Source organism: Procambarus clarkii, chromosome 4, assembly GCF_040958095.1.
Source record: "Procambarus clarkii isolate CNS0578487 chromosome 4, FALCON_Pclarkii_2.0, whole genome shotgun sequence".
NCBI classification, from domain to species: domain Eukaryota; kingdom Metazoa; phylum Arthropoda; class Malacostraca; order Decapoda; family Cambaridae; genus Procambarus; species Procambarus clarkii.
Window position 1 is genome coordinate 45740135 of NC_091153.1, and position 24007 is coordinate 45764141.

At 43.8% G+C, this 24007-nt stretch overlaps 1 protein-coding gene across 2 annotated transcripts in view; it reads right to left on the reverse strand.

Annotated features, from left to right (window-relative positions):
• Positions 1 to 24007, reverse strand: part of sona (sol narae) — a 213665-nt gene that overhangs the window by 94946 nt on the left and 94712 nt on the right. The window lies entirely within an intron of this gene.

A 24007-nucleotide genomic window follows, 5' to 3' on the forward strand; every position in this document is an offset into this window, starting at 1 on the left:
TAGTCAGTCCAAATTTGGAGACCAGATGCTAAGGCTTGCCTCACTAAACTCTCCAGATATACTGCTAATTGTAAAGGGAGTAAGAGAATGGGGCTGGGGCTAGCTGCCATGCCCACCTTGAAGGGAGGTCGGTCCCAATACCTCCTACACCTAATGGGTATGAAATGTTCTGCATCAAAGCCGTAGAGTTTGTCATTAGTTTAAATACTGTACCCCAAAATACAGGGCCATATATTGTACTGTATCCCAATGTATATACATACATTGAAATACGGTATATATAAATACTGTATCCCAATGTATGTTGGTCATACAGGGCCATATATTCAGTAGCCTGTCAGTGCAGGCTACTGAATATATGGCCCTGTAGGACTAACCATCCCAACCCGTTCTCGCAAATTTAATAAGTCAATATTGATTTATTAGTTGCGTGCATAGGTGACATACTAAACATAATAGTTTCCCTTGAAAAGCTTCATAAAAAACACCAACCTTACCTAACCTACTTAGTATGTTAAAATAAGCATCTTATAGCTTCGTAATTACAATTGTTACTTAACCTATTATAGGTATAGGTTAGGTAATAATTGTAATTACGAAGCAATAAGATGCTTATCTTAACATACTAAGTAGGTTAGGTAAGGTCGGTGTTTTCGTTGAAGCTTTTCAAGGGAAACTATTATGTTAAGTATGTCACCTATGCACATATTTAATAAGTCAATATTGACTTATTAAATTTGCGAGAACGGGTTGAACCATCGTGTGTGATGGGGATTTTTTAGCATCACGTAGCTAGCTTTTTGACACACTGTACTCCCCTTCATATAGTCTAGGGCAGCTGCACTAATGTAGAGGTACCTAAATGTGTTAACAAATAGTTTATTCATCCTCTACCACCACCACCACACCACCACCACACCACCACCACCACACCACCACCACACCACCACCACACCACACCATCACCACCACACTACCACCACCACCACCACCACACCACACTACCACCACCACCACACCACCACAACACCATCACCACCACACCACCACACCATCACCACCACTACCCGTCTCACCACAACTTGTGGCAGTACCAGTACTAAAAAACTTACAATAACTCACAAGTCTTGACGATGCTGCGACCCGCCTTAAAGGATTTATCCATTCATGAGTGACCTTTGGCCTGCCAGGCGGATGTTCCCAGCCCCACCCCCATGGAGGGGGGGAGGAGAGAGGGGGAGAGAGAGAGAGAGAGAGAGAGAGAGAGAGAGAGAGAGAGAGAGAGAGAGAGAGAGAGAGAGAGAGAGAGAGAGAGAGAGAGAGAGAGAGACACAAAGAAAATCCCATCATTAATTTAGAATGGAATATAATATACATTTTTTAGCTAAGCACAATCATATTATTGTATACTAAATACTATAACAGAATGCGTCTGTCTGTCTGTCTGCCCAAAGTTAGACACCAGACACCTGGGATTGGTCTTACCCAAATGTGTAGGGAAAATGGTCTTGGGTAGGCGATATAGGGTGGTCAGGGTAGGCCTAAGAATCATTATTAATTATTCACACCCCGTTTGATTCTCACAGATTCCATTTTGGTCAAGTGTGAAATATTGGTGGCAGCGACCCAAGACTTTCTCCTCCTCAAAGAAAATGATTTTCTTGGGTACACCCCAGGGTGGAGTGCTAAGTCCCACACTGTTCAATGTTCTGATGCACAAATTAACAATTGATATTCCCACACTACCTGACGAAGCCGTCATTTGTTATGCCGATGATATATGCATTGTTGCAAATTCCCAAACTAGACTGCAAGCTCTACTTGATTCATTCGCTGCTAAAAGCATTGAATGTGGTCTTGTTATCTCTATAACTAAATCCAGAGTTCTCCATCCCAAAGAGAAAACTCATGTCCCTATAGCTTTCAAGGTCAACAGCCAGAACATTGAAACGTGTGGGCAGCACAAATACCTTGGAGTTGGTATTAACAGTGACATTGTAAATGATCTACACCGTAGGTTAAAAGAAAGACTAAAACCATTGAGAACACTTACTGGTAAGAATATTGGTATCAATATTAAGTATGCTAGACTATTCTATATGATGTTTGTTAGATCTCTCGTTGATTATAATGCTCTGCACTTAATTAATTTCCCCTCCTCTGTGTTGGACAAACTTGAAGTAATACAGAACGAGGCCATGAGGATAATTCTTGGTGCCCCAAGATGCACAAGAATCATCAACATGAGGGAAGAACTGAAGTTTCCAACCATACTAGAGAGAATAATGCAAGTTAACACTACCTTCTGTCTTAAAGTCATGAGAGATCCTACATTTCCTACATTGCTCAGAGACAAATTATTTAGTGCTGTTAACACCCTTTTGACTGGTGCCGACATACCAACTCACTCCTTTTATGATAATTGGCTGAGAAACAATGCTTACAATCTCATTAAACTTAACATTCCTTTTAAGTGCAATCTACCAGTCTCTGATATTCCTCTTTATCTGTACCCCACCATTCAAGTATCATACACACCTGTCACCAAGAAAGATAATGAGAATCTTGCTCTACTCAAAGCTGTCACTCTTGAAACAATTGCCTCCTCCATCGAGAGTCTAAGATCTCACGAGCACTGTGTCTACACCGACGGCTCAGTCCAGTCTTCTACTGGACGGACTGCAGCGGCATGTAGGTTTTATAGAAATAATATTTGCACAAAGTCTGTCAGTGTCAGGCTAAACAACTGGCTGACCTCCACACAAGCAGAACTAGCAGCATTACATTTAGCAACCAGCACATTAAAAAATATTGGAGGAGGAATAATATTCTGCGATTCAAAGTCTGCTCTTCAAGCAATTGAAAACTTCTCTTGGAAGATCGACAGCAAGAACCTCATACTCCCAATTATAAATGACCTAATTGATGCACAGAGTAAAGGGTCTCTAATCTCCTTTGTATGGATACCTTCACACATAAATATAACCCATCATAATGAGACAGACATTGCAGCCAAATTAGCGTGTAACAAGTTTGAAGTTGAATTAGATCTAGGTATCCCCATCTCTGCTGTCAAAACTGTATTGGTCCAAACATTCAGATCTGATAGGAAAGAACTTACTGAATCCCAACGACCTGAAAGTACTAGTATAAAAAGCTATGATTTGTTCAGATCTGAAACCTACATCTATGGACAGCACAAAACGTCCACTAGACTGTGCGACACAGTGGTTGCAAGGATCAGGTTGGGTTACCGTTACCTGTGGCAGGTGGCTGCAGGTGACGGGTCTCCCAATCCTGAGCACTCCAGTTGCAAACTCTGTGAGCAGGAACTACGGCATGATCTCCCGCACTACATCACTGAATGCCCAGTTATTAGACCTTTCAGACCAGTTGGCATGAGGTACCTGGAGCTTTGCAATTACTTTATTCACTCTCGTATTCTTGAAGATATCCTCACAGTATACCCAAAATTTGCCAGTGCAGGCTATTAAACACATGGCTCTGTATGACTAACCATCCTGCGAGATGGGGACTTGTATTACCACTGCTACCTTATTCAATCTTGTGTTGTTGATATCCTCAAAATGCATCCGGAGTCTGCCAGTGCAGACCGCTTATCACATGCCTCTGTATGACTAACCATCCTGTGTGATGGGGATTTTATAGCATCACCTAGTTAGCTTTTTTGACACACTGTACTCCACTTCATATAGTCTAGGGTAGCTGCACTAATGCAGATGTACCTCATAACTTAATAAAAAAAAAAAAAAAAAGATTTTCTTGGGATATTTTCATTGTTTCTTTTATGATAGGGGAGAGAGTCTAAGTCGTGGGGGGGGGAATAGGGGAAGAAGGGAGCGGGAGGGAGGTTCCTGTGGGAGGGAGGAGGAGGGAAGGGATGGAAGGGGCAGGAAGAGAGTAGGGGAACGAGGACGTTGAGAGATGAATGGATAGATGAATGAACAGATGGATAGAAACATGTACGTATAGTGTGAACCACTCGACTTACTAAACATTCCGTGCATGCGGACCTTGCACTCAAACTTGCACTCAAACTTGGACTTCAACAAACACAAACCCACAAGGATGGTAATCACCAGAAAGCACTCGGCCAGAATGACTATACACCACTTAGACGGCACATGACAGGATAGGAGCTGGGATATGAGGACAGAGTAAAGGTCCATTGTGTCTATCAAGCACTTGAGCCACCGGGCATCGAACGTGGACCTGCAAAACCCGAAGCTGTTGCTGCACAATTCCAAGTGGATGGACCAGCACAAGGAGAAATTTTAATCATTTTAGGGTCTTCTGGACATTATTAAAATGTTATAATAATCTTCAGCAAACCTCTTTCATCTTTGTACTAATGGTAATAAAAATACCATTAATGAACAAATCCACAAGGGCCGTGCCGAGGATTCGAACCTACGTCCGAGAGCATCCCAGACGCTGCCTTAATCGACTGAGTTACATTCCATGTCGTAGCTCAGTCGGTTAAAGCAGCGTCTGGGATGCTCTCAGACTCAGGTTCGAATCCTCGTCACGGCCCTTGTGGATTTGTTCATTTGATGCATCACGCTATTGTGATTTCTGTGTGTAATACCATTAATGTCACTGAACTGTGCAACAGTACATTGTCTCCTTCACAGTAAACTGTCTCATTCACAGTGTGTCATTCACAGTAAACTGTCTCATTCACAATCTCTCATTCACAGTAAACTGTCTCATTCACTTCACAGTAAACTATGTAAAGCCTATTTATACCACACTCTTCCTCCCTCGTCATGTGTATAAGATGAAGGTAAACCATCGTTGTCTGTCAGCGTAGTGAGGGTGTCGCCTCACTCAGAGCTTCCTGGTGCTTGGGTAACACCTTCCTTGACAGCGTCCTTACCATCCTCATTCCTCAGAGCTCTTCCTTGTAGTATTTATAGACGTCTTAACTCCCCCCCCCCTCCCTCACACTTCCCTATCTGGCCACGGTATCGTTCCCTTCACTGTTTTAATTATATTGTTCTGCAGTCTTGTCTCTTGAGGAACTTCCGGTGAGGCTGTTCAAGCCCTTTTATCTTGGCTCATTCTGTCCATACACGTGTAGCGGTACTCATTCTGTCCATACACGTGTGGTGGTACTCATTCTGTCCATACACGTGTAGCGGTACTCATTCTGTCCATACAGCCTTGACCCATCCTGTCCATACAGCCTTGACCCATCCTGTCCATACAGCCTTGACCCATCCTGTCCATACAGCCTTGACCCATCCTGTCCATACAGTCTTGACCCATCCTGTCCATACAGCCTTGACCCATCCTGTCCATACAGTCTTGACCCATCCTGTCCATACAGCCTTGACCCATCCTGTCCATACAGTCTTGACCCATTCCTTCACTCCTGCCCCCTCCCATCCCAGGCCTTACCCTGCCCCCCTCCCATCCCAGCTGGCAAGAGAGAGAGGGCAGGACAGCGCCCAACACTCCCACTGGGGGCAAGACACGCCAGAATATTACAAAGCCAATCAAAATGAGATACAAAACAGTGTATATTAACCTGCCATCTTCTCTACCCTTTCTAATTCCTCCTGTCTCTTATTCCTTCCTCTCCCAGTTCTCTCTGTCAGTCTTCTCCTCCTCGGGAAGGAGGTGACAGTATCAGAGGATGACAGCAAGACAGCCCTGGAAACACAAACCGAGACTGTTTCTATTTTCCGCTTGTTACAACTTGTAATAAAGTTGTTACATCTTGGCTTAACGTGATTGTGACGTATTAGAACATTGTTACAACTTGTTATATTGGTTGTTATAACTGGTTAGAAGTTATAACTGGTTAGAAGTGTTAAAACTTGTTCCAACGTTGTACCAACGTCGTAGTTTCGGTGTGTGTTTGCCGGGATTCATACAAGACTATACTGAAGAAAAAGTACAGATAAAGTAAAGTGTGTGGACACAGACTGGGACACACTTAACACTATATCTTACACAGTCAATAAAACCAGTCATTTACAGATAAATCAACACTCACGCTACATGAAAATGTAAACTAACTGATTACATAGGATAAAATATCTGAAATCCTTGCACTGTATCCATACTGTAGATATATATATAGGGAGCCGGTCGGCCGAGCGGACACCACACTGGACTTGTGATCCTGTGGTCTCGGGTTCGATCCCAGGCGCCGGCGAGAAACAATGGGCAGAGTTTCTTTCACCCTATGCCCCTGTTACCTAGTAGTAAAATAGGTACCTGGGTGTTAGTCAGCTGTCACGGGCTGCTTCCTGGGGGTAGAGGCATGGTCGAGGACCGGGCCGCGGGGACTCTAAAGCCCCGAAATCATCTCAAGATAACCTCAAGATATGGATCCATATTGTGAAAGCCAAACCCGTTCCGTCGCCTTACTAATGTCATAGGACTAGACAACAGCGCTCAACACAGGCAAGTACTCACCTAATTGTGCTTGCGGGGGTTGAGCTTTGACTCTTTGGTCCCGCCTCTCAACTGTCAATCAACTGAAGAGTCTGGCTCCCTTGGACGGTGCAGGCGATGAGTCACAATAACGAGGCTGAAGTATGTTGACCAGACCACACACTAGAAGGTGAAGGGACGACGACGTTTCGGTCCGTCCTGGACCATTCTCAAGCCGATTGTGTCGTCAAGTCGATGCGTCGTCGTCCCTTCACCTTCTAGTGTGTGGTCTGGTCCCCTGGACGTTGTTCAATTACCGACACCACCAGCAGCAGCAGTGACTCCTGGGGCCAGATTCACGAAGCAGTTACGCAAGCACTTACGAACCTGTACATCTTTTCTCAATCCTTGGCGGCTTTGTTTCCAATTATTAAACAGTTAATGAGCTCCGAAGCACCAGGAGGCTGTTTATAACAATAACAACAGTTGATTGGCAAGTTTTCATGCTTGTAAACTGTTTAATAAATGTAACCAAAGCCGTCAAAGATTGAGGAAAGATGTACACGTTCGTAAGTGCTTGCGTAACTGCTTCGTGAATCTGGCCCCAGGTCTCTTACAACGGTAGACTTTAGTGGTGGTTTGTGGTGTAGTGAAGGTCCGTGGTGAGTGTTGGGTGGCGGCCACGACACACTGTACACACACCACAGCAACACTCAGGGCACACTGTGGTCCCTCTCACTTTCTCTCACACAACACAAGTCCTCTTCACTTCCCTCCCACAAGTAACCCACCTCTTAACGTACCATCAAATACCATCGTTGTAGTAACATGTTTGACCATGTCGTGGCTCGGTCGGTTAAGGCAGCGTCTGGCATGATCTCGGACGTAGGTTCGAATCCTCGTCACGGCCCTTGTGGATTTGTTCAGTATCGTTGTAGTGTTATAAATGATTGTATACCAGACAGTCATTAAGAACATGATCAATATGACATGACAAATGGAACACGAGACCATGTAAGACAATTCAAAAGCAAAGGAAATATACACCTAGTGTATAGCACTTCTCGCTCACAGACAATGTGTATACCAAAGGTGTATACTGCTTCTTGGACCATATACACTCAAAAGTTTACACATCCAGGACTAGAGTATAGAGACAGGTTATCAGTAAGCCTTGTGGTGGCCTTAATAACCCTCCACAGGTGCTAGGCCTTAAGCCTAACACACCCTAGGTCCCACCAGAGGAAATATTAGCCCCTTGTGTCAGGTGAAGGAGAAAGATGGCGTATATTATCTCATATATCCCTATATGTATATATAATATTATACCCGAGTGTGTGATTACGTGAGCGTGTCTGGGGCTCTTAGTGTGGACACTCTTGGTGGCCGCTCTTGCCTCACAACTCTTACCTCTGGCACATGTTATCCTACGGCACTTGTAAGATGGGTTATACTACATTGGTTACCCGGTGGTGCCCGGGTCTCTCTCTGTTCCCTCTCTCCCTCTCCCTCCCTTCCGTTATCTCTTATTCTGTCCCACCTCTCTCTCTTCCTCTCCACCCCCTCTCTCTCCCCCCCTCTCCCTCCCTCACTGGACAAAAGATGGTCGAATACCAGTCACCATCATCACTGAACCACCTGATAACAGCCGTATTGTGTGTTGTTAACACTATGGATAACAAACCCACACTTCATATTTCACGGGATTCTCAGATTGGGAATAGTGACCGCTCCTACTCAAAGGGGGGCATGGGGGGGTCGACCCCAGGGAGCCTATGACACTCCACATACAGGCACAAGTCACCCGGCAATGTTTGGTGAGACTATCCGCGAGCGTCTGGCCCCCAACCACAAACAGCTACTCTCTGTAAGATATTGATCGATTAATGTTTATTTTCGTGACTATGTTCTTACCTATATGGTCGTGCAGGAAGACAAGATGTGCGTGTGTGTGCGTGAGTGCGTGTGCGTGTGTGAGTGCGTGAGGCCACGCGCGTGCGTGTCTCTCCACGAACTGCCGCCGTTAAAGGTCAGGTTAAAGATCTCTGGTCAAGCATGTCCGAAAGGGGGCGTGGTGGGGGGGGCGGGTCAGAGGTCAGGGTGGGTGTTAGTGGTGGGCGGGGGGGGGAGTGTGGGGGGGGGAGTGTGGGGGGGGAGTGTGGGGGGGGAGTGTGGGGGGGGAGTGGGGGGGGGAGTGTGGGGGGGGAGTGTGGGGGGGTTAGGGTGGGTCAATAGTTTACCTTCTATCCTCCTGTGGTGGTCAATAGAGAGGTCCCACAAAGAATAGGCCTACTAGTCCTGACAACGAACGATATATATATATATATATATATATATATATATATATATATATATATATATATATATATATATATATATATATATATATATATATTATTAAATATGACCGAAAAAGTAAGATTAATAATTCTAACACGAATTTTCTCAATCTTTCGTACATTTCGTTTCACTGTTGGAGGTAAATAAAAAATCAATTCTCCAAAATTCATTTTTATTTCTAGTCTGACGCGACACGAGCGCGTTTCGTAAAACTTATTACATTTTCAAAGACTTTAGTTCACAAATACACAACTGAATAGAACTTACGCATCTCCGATTTTATATCTACATTTGAGTGAGGTGGAAGGGGTGATGTGGCATTAACACAAGACAGAACAAGATGTGGTATTAATAGGGTATTAATTTCATCAACACAAGACAGAACAAGAGTATTAATAGGGTATTAATTTCATCAACACAAGACAGAACACGAAACAATGGATATTGAATAGAAGTGTTTGTAGAAAGCCTATTGGTCCATATTTCTTGATGCTTCTATATTGGAGCGGAGTCTTGAGGTGGGTAGAATATAGTTGTGCAATAATTGGCTGTTGATTGCTGGTGTTGACTTCTTGATGTGTAGTGCCTCGCAAACGTCAAGCCGCCTGCTATCGCTGTATCTATCGATGATTTCTGTGTTGTTTACTAGGATTTCTCTGGCGATGGTTTGGTTGTGGGAAGAGATTATATGTTCCTTAATGGAGCCCTGTTGCTTATGCATCGTTAAACGCCTAGAAAGAGATGTTGTTGTCTTGCCTATATACTAGGTTTTTTGGAGCTTACAGTCCCCAAGAGGGCATTTGAAGGCATAGACGACGTTAGTCTCTTTTAAAGCGTTCTGTTTTGTGTCTGGAGAGTTTCTCATGAGTAGGCTGGCCGTTTTTCTGGTTTTATAGTAAAACCAGAAAAACGGCCAGCCTACTCATGAGAAACTCTCCAGACACAAAACAGAACGCTTTAAAAGAGACTAACGTCGTCTATGCCTTCAAATGCCCTCTTGGGGACTGTAAGCTCCAAAAAACCTAGTATATAGGCAAGACAACAACATCTCTTTCTAGGCGTTTAACGATGCATAAGCAACAGGGCTCCATTAAGGAACATATAATCTCTTCCCACAACCAAACCATCGCCAGAGAAATCCAAGTAAACAACACAGAAATCATCGATAGATACAGCGATAGCAGGCGGCTTGACGTTTGCGAGGCACTACACATCAAGAAGTCAACACCAGCAATCAACAGCCAATTATTGCACAACTATATTCTACCCACCTCAAGACTCCGCTCCAATATAGAAGCATCAAGAAATATGGACCAATAGGCTTTCTACAAACACTTCTATTCAATATCCATTGTTTCGTGTTCTGTCTTGTGTTGATGAAATTAATACCCTATTAATACTCTTGTTCTGTCTTGTGTTGATGAAATTAATACCCTATTAATACCACATCTTGTTCTGTCTTGTGTTAATGCCACATCACCCCTTCCACCTCACTCAAATGTAGATATAAAATCGGAGATGCGTAAGTTCTATTCAGTTGTGTATTTGTGAACTAAAGTCTTTGAAAATGTAATAAGTTTTACGAAACGCGCTCGTGTCGCGTCAGACTAGAAATAAAAATGAATTTTGGAGAATTGATTTTTGATTTACCTCCAACAGTGAAACGAAATGTACGAAAGATTGAGAAAATTCGTGTTAGAATTATTAATCTTACTTTTTCGGTCATATTTAATAATATATATATATATATATATATATATATATATATATATATATATATATATATATATATTATATATATATTACATATATACATACATATATATATATATATATATATATATATATATATATATATATATATATATATATATATATATATATATATTTATTTATTTAAATTTATAAATATTTATTTATTTAAATCACGTGTTTATTTTCGTGATATACACACACACACACATATATATATATATATATATATATATATATATATATATATATATATATATATATATATATATATATATATATATATATATATATATATATATATATGTATGTATGTATGTGTGTGTGTGTGTGTGTGTGTGTGTGTGACTTGCAGGATGTTATATATAAAATGTGAACATGTTCACAGCTGGCGTGAACAATGAATGCAAGAAGAAAACACAAAGGGAGCGCAGAGGTGACCAGGAAGATTATGACAACTGGCGCCAGAAATGTTAGATAGCATTTATTGCAACCTTCAGTGTGGCTGCATGTTCCACCACTACCACGACGCAGTCGTCAATGTTGTCGTGTATATCCCCTTGTGAGTGTGAGCACCAGACGTAGCCCACCTGGCTATAGTCCCCTCTGCCCTCAGGGGAGAATAAGACTCCGTGTGTTCCTTGTACCGTGATCTTCCTGACTGTTGTGTGGGTCTCAGAGCAACCTGTCCTCTTAAAAAGAACGTCGCTTTTGGCCGTTTGCCCGTATGGCCGAATTTGGACGTAATTTGAAAATGAAAAAAAAATTAAAATAAATTTGGGATTTCTTTTTTCAACAACAGTAAGTTAAGGGTCCTCTGATAGGTTAGGTGGGCAGGAAATTCTCATAAAGTTTCAAAACGTTATGAAAAACGTGAATTTAAAGTGTCCTCTTATAACCTCTGCGCGTAAGGCGGACGACTCAAATAGAAAACGGAACACAACGTCACTTTTGTGAGTCGATTTCATTTCAAATTACGTCCAAATTTAGCCATATCGCGCATACCAGCCAAAAGTGACGTTCTTTTTAAGAGGACGGGTTGCTCAGAGTGGTGTAGGTAACAACTATTACAGCTCTCTCTCTACAGAAATTATTCTCACTACAATGCTGTTGTTACTCTATTCCTTCAAGGAAAAACTTGACCTTATAAAGAGACTAAGTGCCACACCATCACCTCCTCTGACTGTTCTCTCTCTCTCTCCCCCCCCCCCCCCCCCCCCCCCCCTCTCTCTCTCTCTCTCTCTCTCTCTCTCTCACTACCTAGGAGCCGAGGGGCGTCTCTCACTGGGGGGGGGGGGGATACCTTCCTACCTCTCATCATTAACCCAAAACAATTTAATGAGGCTAGATTCAGGCGTCTGGCCTCCGACCTCCGCGACAGACAGACAGACTGACTCTCACCTACACAGACTGACAGTGTTGGCTGCTGGAAGCCTCGTCCCCCGACACTATATACAGACTCTCCCAGGGATAAAGCCCCGTAACCTAACCCGCGGGTGCCTATTTACTGCTAGGTGAACAGAGACATTAGGTGAAAGGAACACTGCTCATTCATTCATCCCCCCCCCTACCCCTACACCTCCCACCCCCACCAATCATACGTCGCTAACTTGACGTGTTTCACAATTGCTTGAAGTGTTATACTCAAAATTCTGTCAGTTGAAATGTAACCAATCACAGGCAAGTAGGCCTCTGACGTCATGCCAGACAGAGGAGCATCAAGCATGCTCCCAGCAGCCTCAGTTATCCTCACAGACCCAGAGTAGGTGGACCTCGGCTGGCCAGTTATACACCTGTTTGCCTCACTCAATAAATATATACAGAAGCGACTACTGTGTCTACATTCAACCCGAACAAGGCAAACGAATACTGGTAGCAGCAGTGGGACCCAGAAATTTTTTTCTGGAAGCAAAAGTTCAAGTACCCAGCATCGCCTCGTGTTCCAGCCAAAACCGCCGCCACCGCCACCGCCATAAGCCGCCATCCTGCCACCCACGCATCAAATATTGTGCCAGACCGGGGTCCTGCCATCAACCACTACTCCAGGCTAACGTTTTAGAAGTAAGGGTCAATATTTTCCTGTGAGAACGCTCACTCATCAGTGAGGAGGAAGGAAGCTTCCCGCGCCAGCCATTTTTGAACCTCGCGCCACCACGTGGGAACCACCTATTACACCCACCACCACCACCACCGCCACCCAAGCTGACAGTATCAAGCTTCGTGAGGGTGCAAGCTACTGCAATCGTCGTCAGCCATCGTCGCAAGTATCAACTGGTTATTCCATCGTCGCAATATTGTCGTCGTCAGAATTTATCTTCGTGCCTCTAGCGTGAACAGTGTGGGGTCCCTGAGTCTCGCGCCACCGCCGCCAGGAGCGCTGCCGTCGCATCCAGTTTGTAAACACGCCTCACATGGGCCTCTTCCGATCTTCACGACGCTTCTCCTACTTTGGCTACTGGTGATCCTCATAAATTACAACCCTGAGATAAGTAATTGCTAGTTGAGAACAGCGTGCCAAGTGTTAAAAAGTGACTTATGTAATAATTCCCATAATATCCTGTGAATTAACCATTCAGTGACTTGTTAAATATTGGAGCCGGTTTAGTACTCCAGAGGCCCACAGTTTCTCTGAGACATTTCAATATTCCCTGCATATGATTCCATTATTCATTAATTGTTACTAGTGTCATTACTGAATTCAAAGGTGAGAGAAGTAAGAAATAATTGTTCTAGCAGTTTATTTTTGCATAAAAGAAATTTGTTTTTGAGATTTCCATAGACAATAGAACATAGAATTTTTTTTTTTATATTTCTCCAGACCTAACTTGAAATTTATCCTTTAAGCATTTTAATTTAAACTTTTACCATAGGAGTTATATTCCTGTGTCCAGTTTATGTGCTACATCCATATTTCTTGCATTGCCACTTGTTGTGTTGAATCTTTTTAATGAAATTTTGCAATTGCATTTCCCAGTTTTTATTCTAAATTGCTGTGCTTAGTCTGGTTTAATTAATTTACATACATCTAATTCCAGTCATTTTTTTAATGAAAGATTGCTAAATTTAGTTTACAATTGCTTGTTCTTGATTATTTTCTTGCCTAGCCCAATTTAATAATTTTATTTCTGCCATTTTTACTTTAGCCAAGTTGATATTTTTTTGTGTTTATTTTTGTGTATACTATTTCTGATGCCAGGTGCACTTAATTATAATCTGCGTTCAAATATTACTTCCACGGCTGTGACAATGCCTACCACTGTTGAAACCCCTTCAGAATCAATGGGAACAGTTGCTCGTCCCAATGGCCAGAGATCAGCTCAGGAAATGGCTATTCCTCTTTTTGCTGGGGAATCGCGTTTATTAGAATCATGGTTTAGTAAGGTTGAAGCGAAAACAGTTGCACGTTTTTCTAAGCCTACTGATGCCGAATACTTAGCAATTGCACGGTCAGCCGTGGACACAACCAAAGGTGATGCACGTTTTGTTGTTGATGAGAAAGCCATTGTTAGCCTTCAGTCTTGGCCTGAATTTAAGGATTTCTTTCGCCGTCGCTTTGTTAATAAAGGAGACCTTGACCCATATAGGTTAGTCAAGAAAATTGCCAATGCCACCATGCAGCCTGGTGAATCGTTTAATGCGTTTACTAGCCGTCTCGATCAGTATCTGTATGCCTTAGTTTCTGCTATGAATAATTCAACTTGGTTAGATAAAGACAATAATCTGTCCCCTGAGGCTATGGCCAAAATGATAGCATTTGGTACTTTAATGCATTTTGCCCCCGAGCATACAAAACCAATCGTTGAGCAACAAAATTTTGGTGTTAAACATGAAATTGGTGAAGTATTTGAGGCTATTAACAATGCCGCCGATAAACTAGCTCCCCGAAGTGCTCAACTGTTGCCACCCTCTGCTGCTGTAAATGTAGTTACAAGTTCTCAGCATCCTCCCACAAATTCTCAAAACTCTTGGTCGCAGAAGCGTACCCATGCTCGTAGCCCCCAGTCAAATTCGCCGCCTCATAAAATGCCGAAACGCCATAGTCCACAACCATCCACTCCCTCATGTTGGCATTGTGGTAAGAGTAACCACCTTGCAAGGGACTGTTGGTCCGCCCCTAGATCATCACCTCCTAGACAATTCTCTCGGCCCCCTCATCAATCTAATCATTCTAGGCTTCCATATTGCACGTACCATAAACAAGTTGGTCACCACACTGCGGATTGTAGAGCTAGGCAAAGGACATCTCCACCTCGTAACTCCCATGGTCAGTCTTGGCGAGGCTCACAGCGTCCAAGACATTATCAGAACTCTCGTAATTACAACTCCCAGCCCAGCTATAATGCAACTTCAAATTATAATGCTCAGTCACAGAATGCTGGAGCTCAGAATGTTCACTCCATGTCGTCGGGAAACCCCCAAGGCCATCCGCTAACCAATTCAAGCTAGCCAATCCTAGTGCCCTCCCTGTGTATTCAGTAGCTACCCAAAATAGATTTGGACACTTGACAGAGGAGGACACTGACTCTAGACCAGTTGTAGATGTTGACGGATCCACAGTAAATTTGACACAAACAAGACGCAGATATCCCAGACAACATAAGTCAAAAATAGTAACTTGTCCAGTCTCAAGTGATGGTCCCCTTGTATCAGCCATTGTACATGGTAGAGTTTTAAAAGTTTTTCTTGACTCAGGTGCAAAAATTAATATTGTCAAGCCCTCAGCTCTTAGAGACATTGAAAGTAAGCACCCTACTATTTTAAAACAGTCACACATACCTTTTCTAAGTGGTATTTCAGGAAATAAAGTAAAAGTTCAGGGTGAAATTGACCTCCCACTCAAGTTCAATGATGTCACATTGTCTATAACATGTTTAGTTGTTGACATTATTCATTTTCCTGGAGACATTCTCTTAGGTCTGTACACCATGATTGATGAAAATATTGCATTGTTTCCCCATCGTTGGAACATAAGTATCAAAGACCATGTCATACCCTTGTGTAGCATGTATCGACAGGGCCACGAGTTCAACCTTCAATCAGATTATGTTAATTTTGTTGACACCCGCCTTGCTAGCGTAGGTTTGTCAGATCATTGTCGTGGTAGCATACCCGAGAAAACAGGCACTCGATTGAAGCATAGTAGTTGTGCAGTTGTTAAGGAGAATGAGTATCGGGACTTTCTGGAAGGGGACGCCCTAACGGATTCTCGTTGTCTCGCTCGCCTGGCAGCTTCCATCTCTGAAGTCAGTGGTTCCATGGCTACTGACACTGTGTTACACCCTCATTCTCTCACCAGAATAAGAGTTAAGGTTCAGGGAGTGCCTGAGTTGTCGGATGTGATTGCGGAAAGTGAAACATGTAAAGTGAATGGTACATTTGTTGAACCCTCCTGGCACACAGTGCAGGATGGTACTGTCTCACTTTTTATCGCGAACACAAGTAATGCCGATATCCATCTCCAGTCTGGTACCCATGTTGTAGATTTTGCCCATTACTCGTTACCGGTGCGAGTTGTGGATGATGTCTCCATGGATCATACTGTTTGTACACTCACACCAGGAGAACAGGGATCTCAGCCAGAGGTGCAAGCGCAACACCTCAGTCCTACTGATTTTCCTGACTCTGTGGCTCAGCTTTTGGAAATTTTGAACAGGAATAGAGCTGTTGTTGCTCTACCAGGAGAAAAATTAGGTCTCACTCCTCTCATTACACATAAAATTCCCCTTGAACAAGGAACTACGCCTATTTATGTACCAGCTTACCGTCTTCCCCATTCTCAGAGAGCAGAAGCAGATAGACTTGTAGAAGAAATGTTACAGAGTGATGTAATTGAATCGAGTAATTCGCCATGGAACGCTCCATTGATTCTTGTACCAAAGCGAGATGGGACTTGGAGACCTGTAATCGATTATCGCAAGCTTAACAGAGTAACAATACCTGATCGTTTCCCACTTCCAGTTCTAAATGATTTGTTGCAAAGTATTGGTCGAAACAAAGTATTCTCAACGTTAGATTTGTTGCAGGGATTCTGGCAAATCCCCCTTGATGAGGAAAGTAAACAATTGACAGCCTTTAGTACTCCCAATGGTCATTTTCATTTCAAAAGAATGCCGTTTGGTTTGCGTAGTAGTCCAATAACCTTTTCACGGCTCATGACAAATCTATTTCGTAGATTGATAGGAAGTACGCTTCTAGTTTACCTTGATGATCTCATAATCATGTCGCAAGATGTTCAGACTCATTTCCAGAACCTTGAAAAAGTACTTGCAAAGCTCGCTGAAGCTAATTTAAAAATAAAGCTTGCAAAATGTTCATTTTTAAAGCAAAAGATTAATTTCCTAGGTCATACAGTTACACCTTCAGGTATTACATTGAATGAATCAAAAATTATTGCTGCCCGTGATTTTCCAACACCTCGTACCGCAGAAGCCGTAAGACAGTTCACAGGTCTTGTAGGATTTTATCGTTCATTTATTGCTGGATTCTCTATTATAGCCGCTCCGCTTTACAAGTTGCAAAGAAAAGATGAACCCTTTGTTTGGGGAGAGGCCCAGGATCAGTCATTCAAAAAACTCAAAGCAGCCTTGATTTCGTCACCTGTCCTTAGGTATCCAGATTTTTCTAAACCTTTTACGTTGGTTACAGATGCTAGTGACATAGGTCTAGGTGCTGCATTACTTCAAACAGAAGGTCACAGAGATCACGCAATAGCTTATGCTAGCCGCACATTATCCAAAGAAGAGAAAAATTATAGTGCAACAGAACGAGAAGCCTTGGCAGTTGTTTGGGCACTTAAACATTTCAAGGATACAATTTATAATTACCCAGTTCATGTTCTTACAGATCACCAACCATTAATTCCCTTGTTCAAAAATAAGAATCCAGTTGGAAAGTTTGCTAGATATTTGCTCACAATTCAAGAATTCAATCCCACATTTGGATATATTCCAGGAAAGCAAAATGTTGTAGCGGATGCGTTTTCTCGACACGTAGCTGCGATTCAGTTAAATTACCCAGCATTAGATGCTACAGTAGTAGAAACGGAACAAAGACAAGACCCCATATGGGCACCTGTCATTAAATTTTTGACTAAGCAAGACACTCGCCCGATTCATAAACCGCCAGTACCATTGAAAGAACTAGTTATGTTGGACAATTTACTGTGTAGAGTAGTAAAGCTAGGGACAGCCCCGAGGAAATGTTGTCAGTTAGTTGTTCCAGCTGTCTTGGTACCAACTGTGTTAAAAATTATCCATGATGCTCCTGCAAGTGCACATCCAGGAAAGGATCGTACACTCCAACAAGGTCGATTGAAATATTTTTGGCCAAAAATGGCTAAGGAGATTGCTCATTATGTTGACAGATGTTTAACTTGTTTACAGCACAAGGGACATGTTTCAGGACCTAATCCAATTCAGGTGTACCCAGCAACTAAAGCTCCTTGGGAACGAATATCGATGGATTTATTGACAAATTTTGCGGAAACAGAGAAAGGGAACAAACATTTGCTTGTAATGGTCGATAATTTTTCACGGTTTTGCGAACTAGTTCCTATCCCGAACAAAACAGCAGAAACCATAGCCAGCGCATTCCATGACCAAATAATTTGTAGATATAGTATGCCTAAAGTAATCCTTTCAGATAATGGTCCGGAATTCAGTAATAGTATTCTAACTAGCTTGTGTGATTTATATAACATCAAAAAATGTAGCATCATGCCTTATCATCCGGCAAGTAATGGACTAGCTGAACGTACTAACAGGAAAGTGTTAGATGCCTTGAGAGTCACGTTGAATTTTGATAACAACAATTGGGATGATTTTATACCCTTAATTCAGTGTGCTATAAATTCTTCAATTAATGTTTCTACTGGTGACACACCTCACGCTATTCTTTATGGTACAGATAAGATCCTCCCTAATGAATTGATTAACGTACCTCCTACTCCCTTATATAACGTAGATGATTTTGTTCAAGTGAAGCGTAGACAAATGCAATTAGTATTCAAGAAAATACGAGAACAACTGTCCAAAGCAACAGCCGAGTTCACTCTAGCAAGGAATGCACGAGCTAAACCCAATAAAATAACTATTGGATCTGTAGTAATGATACTTAACCAACACAGGTCTGGTCCTATGTACAAGTTAACTAAGAAATTTTTGGGTCCATATAAGGTAATCGAGCTTATTAAAGGTAACAAATACAGACTTAAGAACTTGTTAACAGGAGAGTATATAAATGAACATTTAGACCACATGAAGTTAGCTAAAATGACTGTTGACGAGACTGATGAGGAAGATGACAATGAACTTACCCAGACAGATACTCCTACTCGGACACCACCTTCTGTGGTTGACAGACCACTTGATGTTCAGCAACCCCATACTAGCAATTATAATCTTAGATCTAGACCTCTCGTTTCAACCGTGCACTCACCACACGTCCATTGGCTAGATGTTAACGAGGATATCTCTCAAGATGATAGTTTGTCACATGAAGTTTCATCTGTTCCGGACCTTCAGTCAGAGCCAGAGTTGTATAGTGCTCTGGATGAGCTAGGTGTAGATATCCGCAGAATTTATAATTGATTGCACTCTGCAGTTATTCTGTTTTTTTTTTCAAAACAATCATTTGCAGTATTTCTACCACATGTGTCTTATTATTACCATTATATATAATGTATAGTTTTTCTCAACTTTATTTTGTTATAAATTAGATGCCATTGTTAAGTCTACTACCATTTGTATTTTTACAGTGCTTGTCATAAGAGTTATTATTGTTCTAGCAACCACATTGTGGCCAGTGAATCCTGACTGCTATCACGCAGATGTTAGTCTTCTTGATCCAGGTCTTGTATATGCTTGTAAATATATTGCACATTATATATATTGTACATTGGTCTTGTAAATATATTGTATATTTCGAAAAAAAAAAAAAAAAAAGAGAAAAAAAAAAAAAATTATCTATCTTGAAATTCAATTGTGGTTGTTAGGTCAGAACTTTGTTCCATTAATGTAATAATTGTTTAATTTTGTATGGTTTTCAAGCACATGCCATTGACACATGTTAATAATTTTGTTTAGGCAATACCTTGAGTTGTATTGTTCATATCTGATCAGTAGACATACACATGTTCTTAATACTCTGTTTTAATCAAAGCTTGTTACCATGATTTTCACCTATTATGATGAATTTTTTTTTTGGTGCATATATGCCGAGTTGTTTGTATTACGCACACCTGATCTTCTTTCAATGTTTTATTATGCAAATTTCACATGTAAGCCATTATTGTATGCCACCGAGGTCCTTTCAGTATCATTGTAACTATATAGCTAGCCAGAGCTTGTCGACAAGGGACGTCGACTTGGTAGCGTGTCCGAGCGGTGTTATACTCAAAATTCTGTCAGTTGAAATGTAACCAATCACAGGCAAGTAGGCCTCTGACGTCATGCCAGACAGAGGAGCATCAAGCATGCTCCCAGCAGCCTCAGTTATCCTCACAGACCCAGAGTAGGTGGACCTCGGCTGGCCAGTTATACACCTGTTTGCCTCACTCAATAAATATATACAGAAGCGACTACTGTGTCTACATTCAACCCGAACAAGGCAAACGAATAGAAGCAGCAGTTAGGGCTGGTCCTTGGGAGTCGTTGTCACCTTCTTACCTCATAATTGGCTGCGCAGGAGGTGTTAGGAGCGTGTGCGCAGGTGTTAACAGCGTGTGCGCAGGTGTTAACAGCGTGTGCGCAGGTGTTAACAGCGTGTGCGCAGGTGTTAACAGCGTGTGCGCAGGTGTTAACAGCGTGCGCGCAGGTGTTAACAGCGTGCGCGCAGGTGTTAACAGCGTGCGCGCAGGTGTTAACAGCGTGTGCGCAGGTGTTAACAGCGTGCGCGCAGGTGTTAACAGCGTGCGCGCAGGTGTTAACAGCGTGTGCGCAGGTGTTAACAGCGTGTGCGCAGGTGTTAACAGCGTGTGCACATGGAAACAGATGGTGCCCCTCTTGAGCACCACTTCTACAAGCATAATGTGCACATTCCATCCTGGAAAATCATTTTGTTTGTACGTGTACACAAGTACACATGTGCACTCAGTCACCCACACGTGTAATTTCATTTTCAGGTGTGTGGTGGCGGGCGGAGGAAGTGGGTCAGGCGGACTGTTTCGAAACAATCATTGAGTTGATAGATGTGTGTGTGAGCCGTCGACTGCCAGTCACGCAGGCAGGTAGGCACGCAGGTAGGGAAGGTAGGTATTTAGGTAGGTAGGTACATAGGGAGGTAGGGAGGCAGGCAGGCAGGCAGGTAGGGAGGCAGGCAGGCAGGCAGGCAGGCAGGCAGGCAGGCAGGCAGGCAGGCAGGCAGGGAGGCAGGCAGGCAGGCAGGCAGGCAGGCAGGCAGGCAGGCAGGCAGGCAGGCAGGCACGTAGGTAGGGAGGTAGGGAGGCAGGTAGAAAGGTAAGCAGGCAGGTAGACTACAGGTAGACAGTTGAGAAGGATGGCTGGCAGGCATGCAGTGAAGCAGGTACAAAGGCTAGCCATAAGGGAGGCGACGAGCGAGACATGGTGACAGGAAGACATGTGAGGGACGAGGGAGAGAGAGAGAGGACCTGTGTGTGGCTTGGGTGACGCTCCAGCAGAATGACTAACTGCGCACTCTCCAATTATCCTTGAAAATACTAAAAGATTGTATTCGATCTGAGCGAGGTAGAGACGAGTCATGCTGGCGCTCAAGCTGTTCCAACGACAACACGGGGCTCTTAGCACACTCGCACAACCTCTTACAAATTAACTTCCTTTGAGGAAGTTGTTGACCAAACACCACACTAGAAAGTGAAGACACAACGACGTTTCGGTCCGTCCTGGACCGTTCTCAAGTCCATTCTCCAGGACGGACCGAAACGTCGTCGTCCCTACACATTCTAGTGTGTGGTCTGGTCAACATATTTCAGCAACGTTATTGTGACTCATCGCCTGCATCTTCTTGAGGTTATCTTGAGATGATTTCGGGGCTTTAGTGTCCCCGAGGCCCGGTCCTCGATCAGGCCTCCACCCCCAGGAAGCAGGCCGTGACAGCTGACTAACACCCAGGTACCTATTTTACTGCTAGGTAACAGGGGCATAGGGTGAAAAAAAACTGCCCATTGTTTCTCGCCGGCGCCTGGGATCGAACCCAGGACCACAGGATCACAAGTCCAGTGTCCTGTCCGCTCGGCCGACCGGCTCCCTCTACACCTGCATTGGAGGAAGTTAATATTTCCACCGTTGGGTACAGGAAGCTCCAGAGTGGTTGGGCCACCTTGAAGCCCATTACAGGAATGCGAGAGAAAGCTCAGCGGCCCCAACCAGCAGTGTGGCCTCGTCCAGAGTCTTGTGAAGACTCAGCCACTTCGTGTACCGAACACTGATGGAAAGCATCACTCTCGGAGCCTTGGCTTAACCCACACCGGAGCCTTCTCCTCGGCCTTAGTTATAACTGGTCTATATCCCTGGCCATGCCACACGGATATCAAAAGGCTCTTGGAGTTGCAGAGTCGTTTTTAATCCAAGATTACAGTGTCTGTATCAACAGGGGGGGGGGGGGCAGAAGGGAAGGGAACTATCAGGGGAAAGCACTTGGAAGGGGTCAGGATAAGGATTTGGGATGGGACGGGGGGAAAGGAATGGTGCCCAACCACTTGTGGAAGGTCGGGGATTGAACGCCGACCTGCATGAAGCGAGACCGTCGCTCTACCGTGCAGCCCAAGTGATTGTTTAGGGGGGGATGGGGGGAGTGCGGCACTACTGAGCCAAGACAGTCCAAGGACACGGGGAAGAAAACGCTAGTTGATGGTCTTTAGAGTCCGAGGAGGTCATTAAGAGCGGCCTTTACCAACTTACACATCAACAACGTTTAAACCATTTCCACAACTTCCAAAACTAATATTGGCGTCTTGCCCAAAGTCTTCACAATGTATTTTATGAAAGAAACAACTTGGGATCAGAATGTAACATATTTCAACGTTAGGGTTGTCCCTGGGGAGCCGGTCGGCCGAGCGGACAGCACGCTGGACTTCTGATCCTGTGGTCCCGAGTTCGATCCCAGGCACCGGCGAGAAACAATGGGCAAAGTTTTTTTCACCCTATGCCCCTGTTACCTAGCAGTAAATAAGTACCTGGGTGTTAGTCAGCTGTCACGGGCTGCTTCCTGCGGGTGGAGGCCTGGTCGAGGACCGGGCCGCGGGGACACTAAGCCCTGAAATCAACTCAAGATAACCTCAAGATAACTTCATGCTGGGTATATGTTATTAGTCCCTAATTCCCCCTGGAAACCCGCCTCGACCCTTGGGCCCTTAGAATTAGGGTCGCCCTTGACCTACCACAGGTTAGTGAAGCATGTACGGATGTGAACCGAACAGAGGACGAGTGCCACAAGTGTTCGAATTACCGGCCTCGCTGCATCTTCTGGAGGTTCTTTCACTGCTTCAGTATAACACAATTTCTTACAGAAGGGGGCGAGGAATAAGGGGAGGATGAGGGGAAGGACCAAGGGGATGAAGGGGTCTTGTGGGAGAAGTTTTGAAGAGTGGGGAATAGATGTCTGTTCAAAGTTAGAGAGAGGGGAAGGTATCTTGAGGTTATCTTAAGATGATTTCGGGGCTTTAGTGTCCCCGCGGCCCGGTCCTCGACTAGGCCTCCACCCCCAGGAAGCAGCCCGTGACAGCTGACTAACACCCAGGTACCTATTTTACTGCTAGGTAACAGGGGCATAGGGTGAAAGAAACTCTGCCCATTGTTTCTCGCCGGCGCCTGGGATCGAACCCAAGACCACAGGATCACAAGTCCAGCGTGCTGTCTACTCGGCCGACCGGCTCGGGAGGGGGAAGATAGTGAAATTGGGGACGATGAGTCACAATAACGAGGCTCAAGACATAATAACCAAACCACTCACCAGAAGATAACGAGACGACGACGTTTCGGTCCGTCCTGGACCATTACCAAGTCCATTGTCTTGATACAGTGGCCTAGATAATGGTCCACGACGGACCGAAACGTCGTCGTCCCTTCACCTTCTGGTGTGTGGCTGGTGGAGATGGTGAGAAATGAGGAACATGAGAGGGAAGAAGATGAGGCACAGAGAACAGGAAAAATGGAGAACAGTAGGATGTGGGAGAGGGAATAAAAATGAGTGGAACAGAAGAATGGGGTGAAAGACAACCCCAGCCCCCCCCTAGTATATATAAAAAATTATAAACATTTCACTACATATATAATTCTTGTATATAGAACGAAGGTCATGAAACATATCCACAATAACCTATTGTCTCAAAATTATTCAAGTGTGTTGAGAAGCGATTGTTTTCCACTCACAATTGTGTGAGAGCGTGAGTGTGTGGAGCCACTAGAGGGGCGCTCTCTGTGTCTCTAGTCCCCCAGTTACGCTCCTCTATTGCAATCACTAAACTTATACTATCATATATACCCTTAACATTGCCCTTGTAGAGGTGTTCTGCCCCGTGGGCCCCATAGCC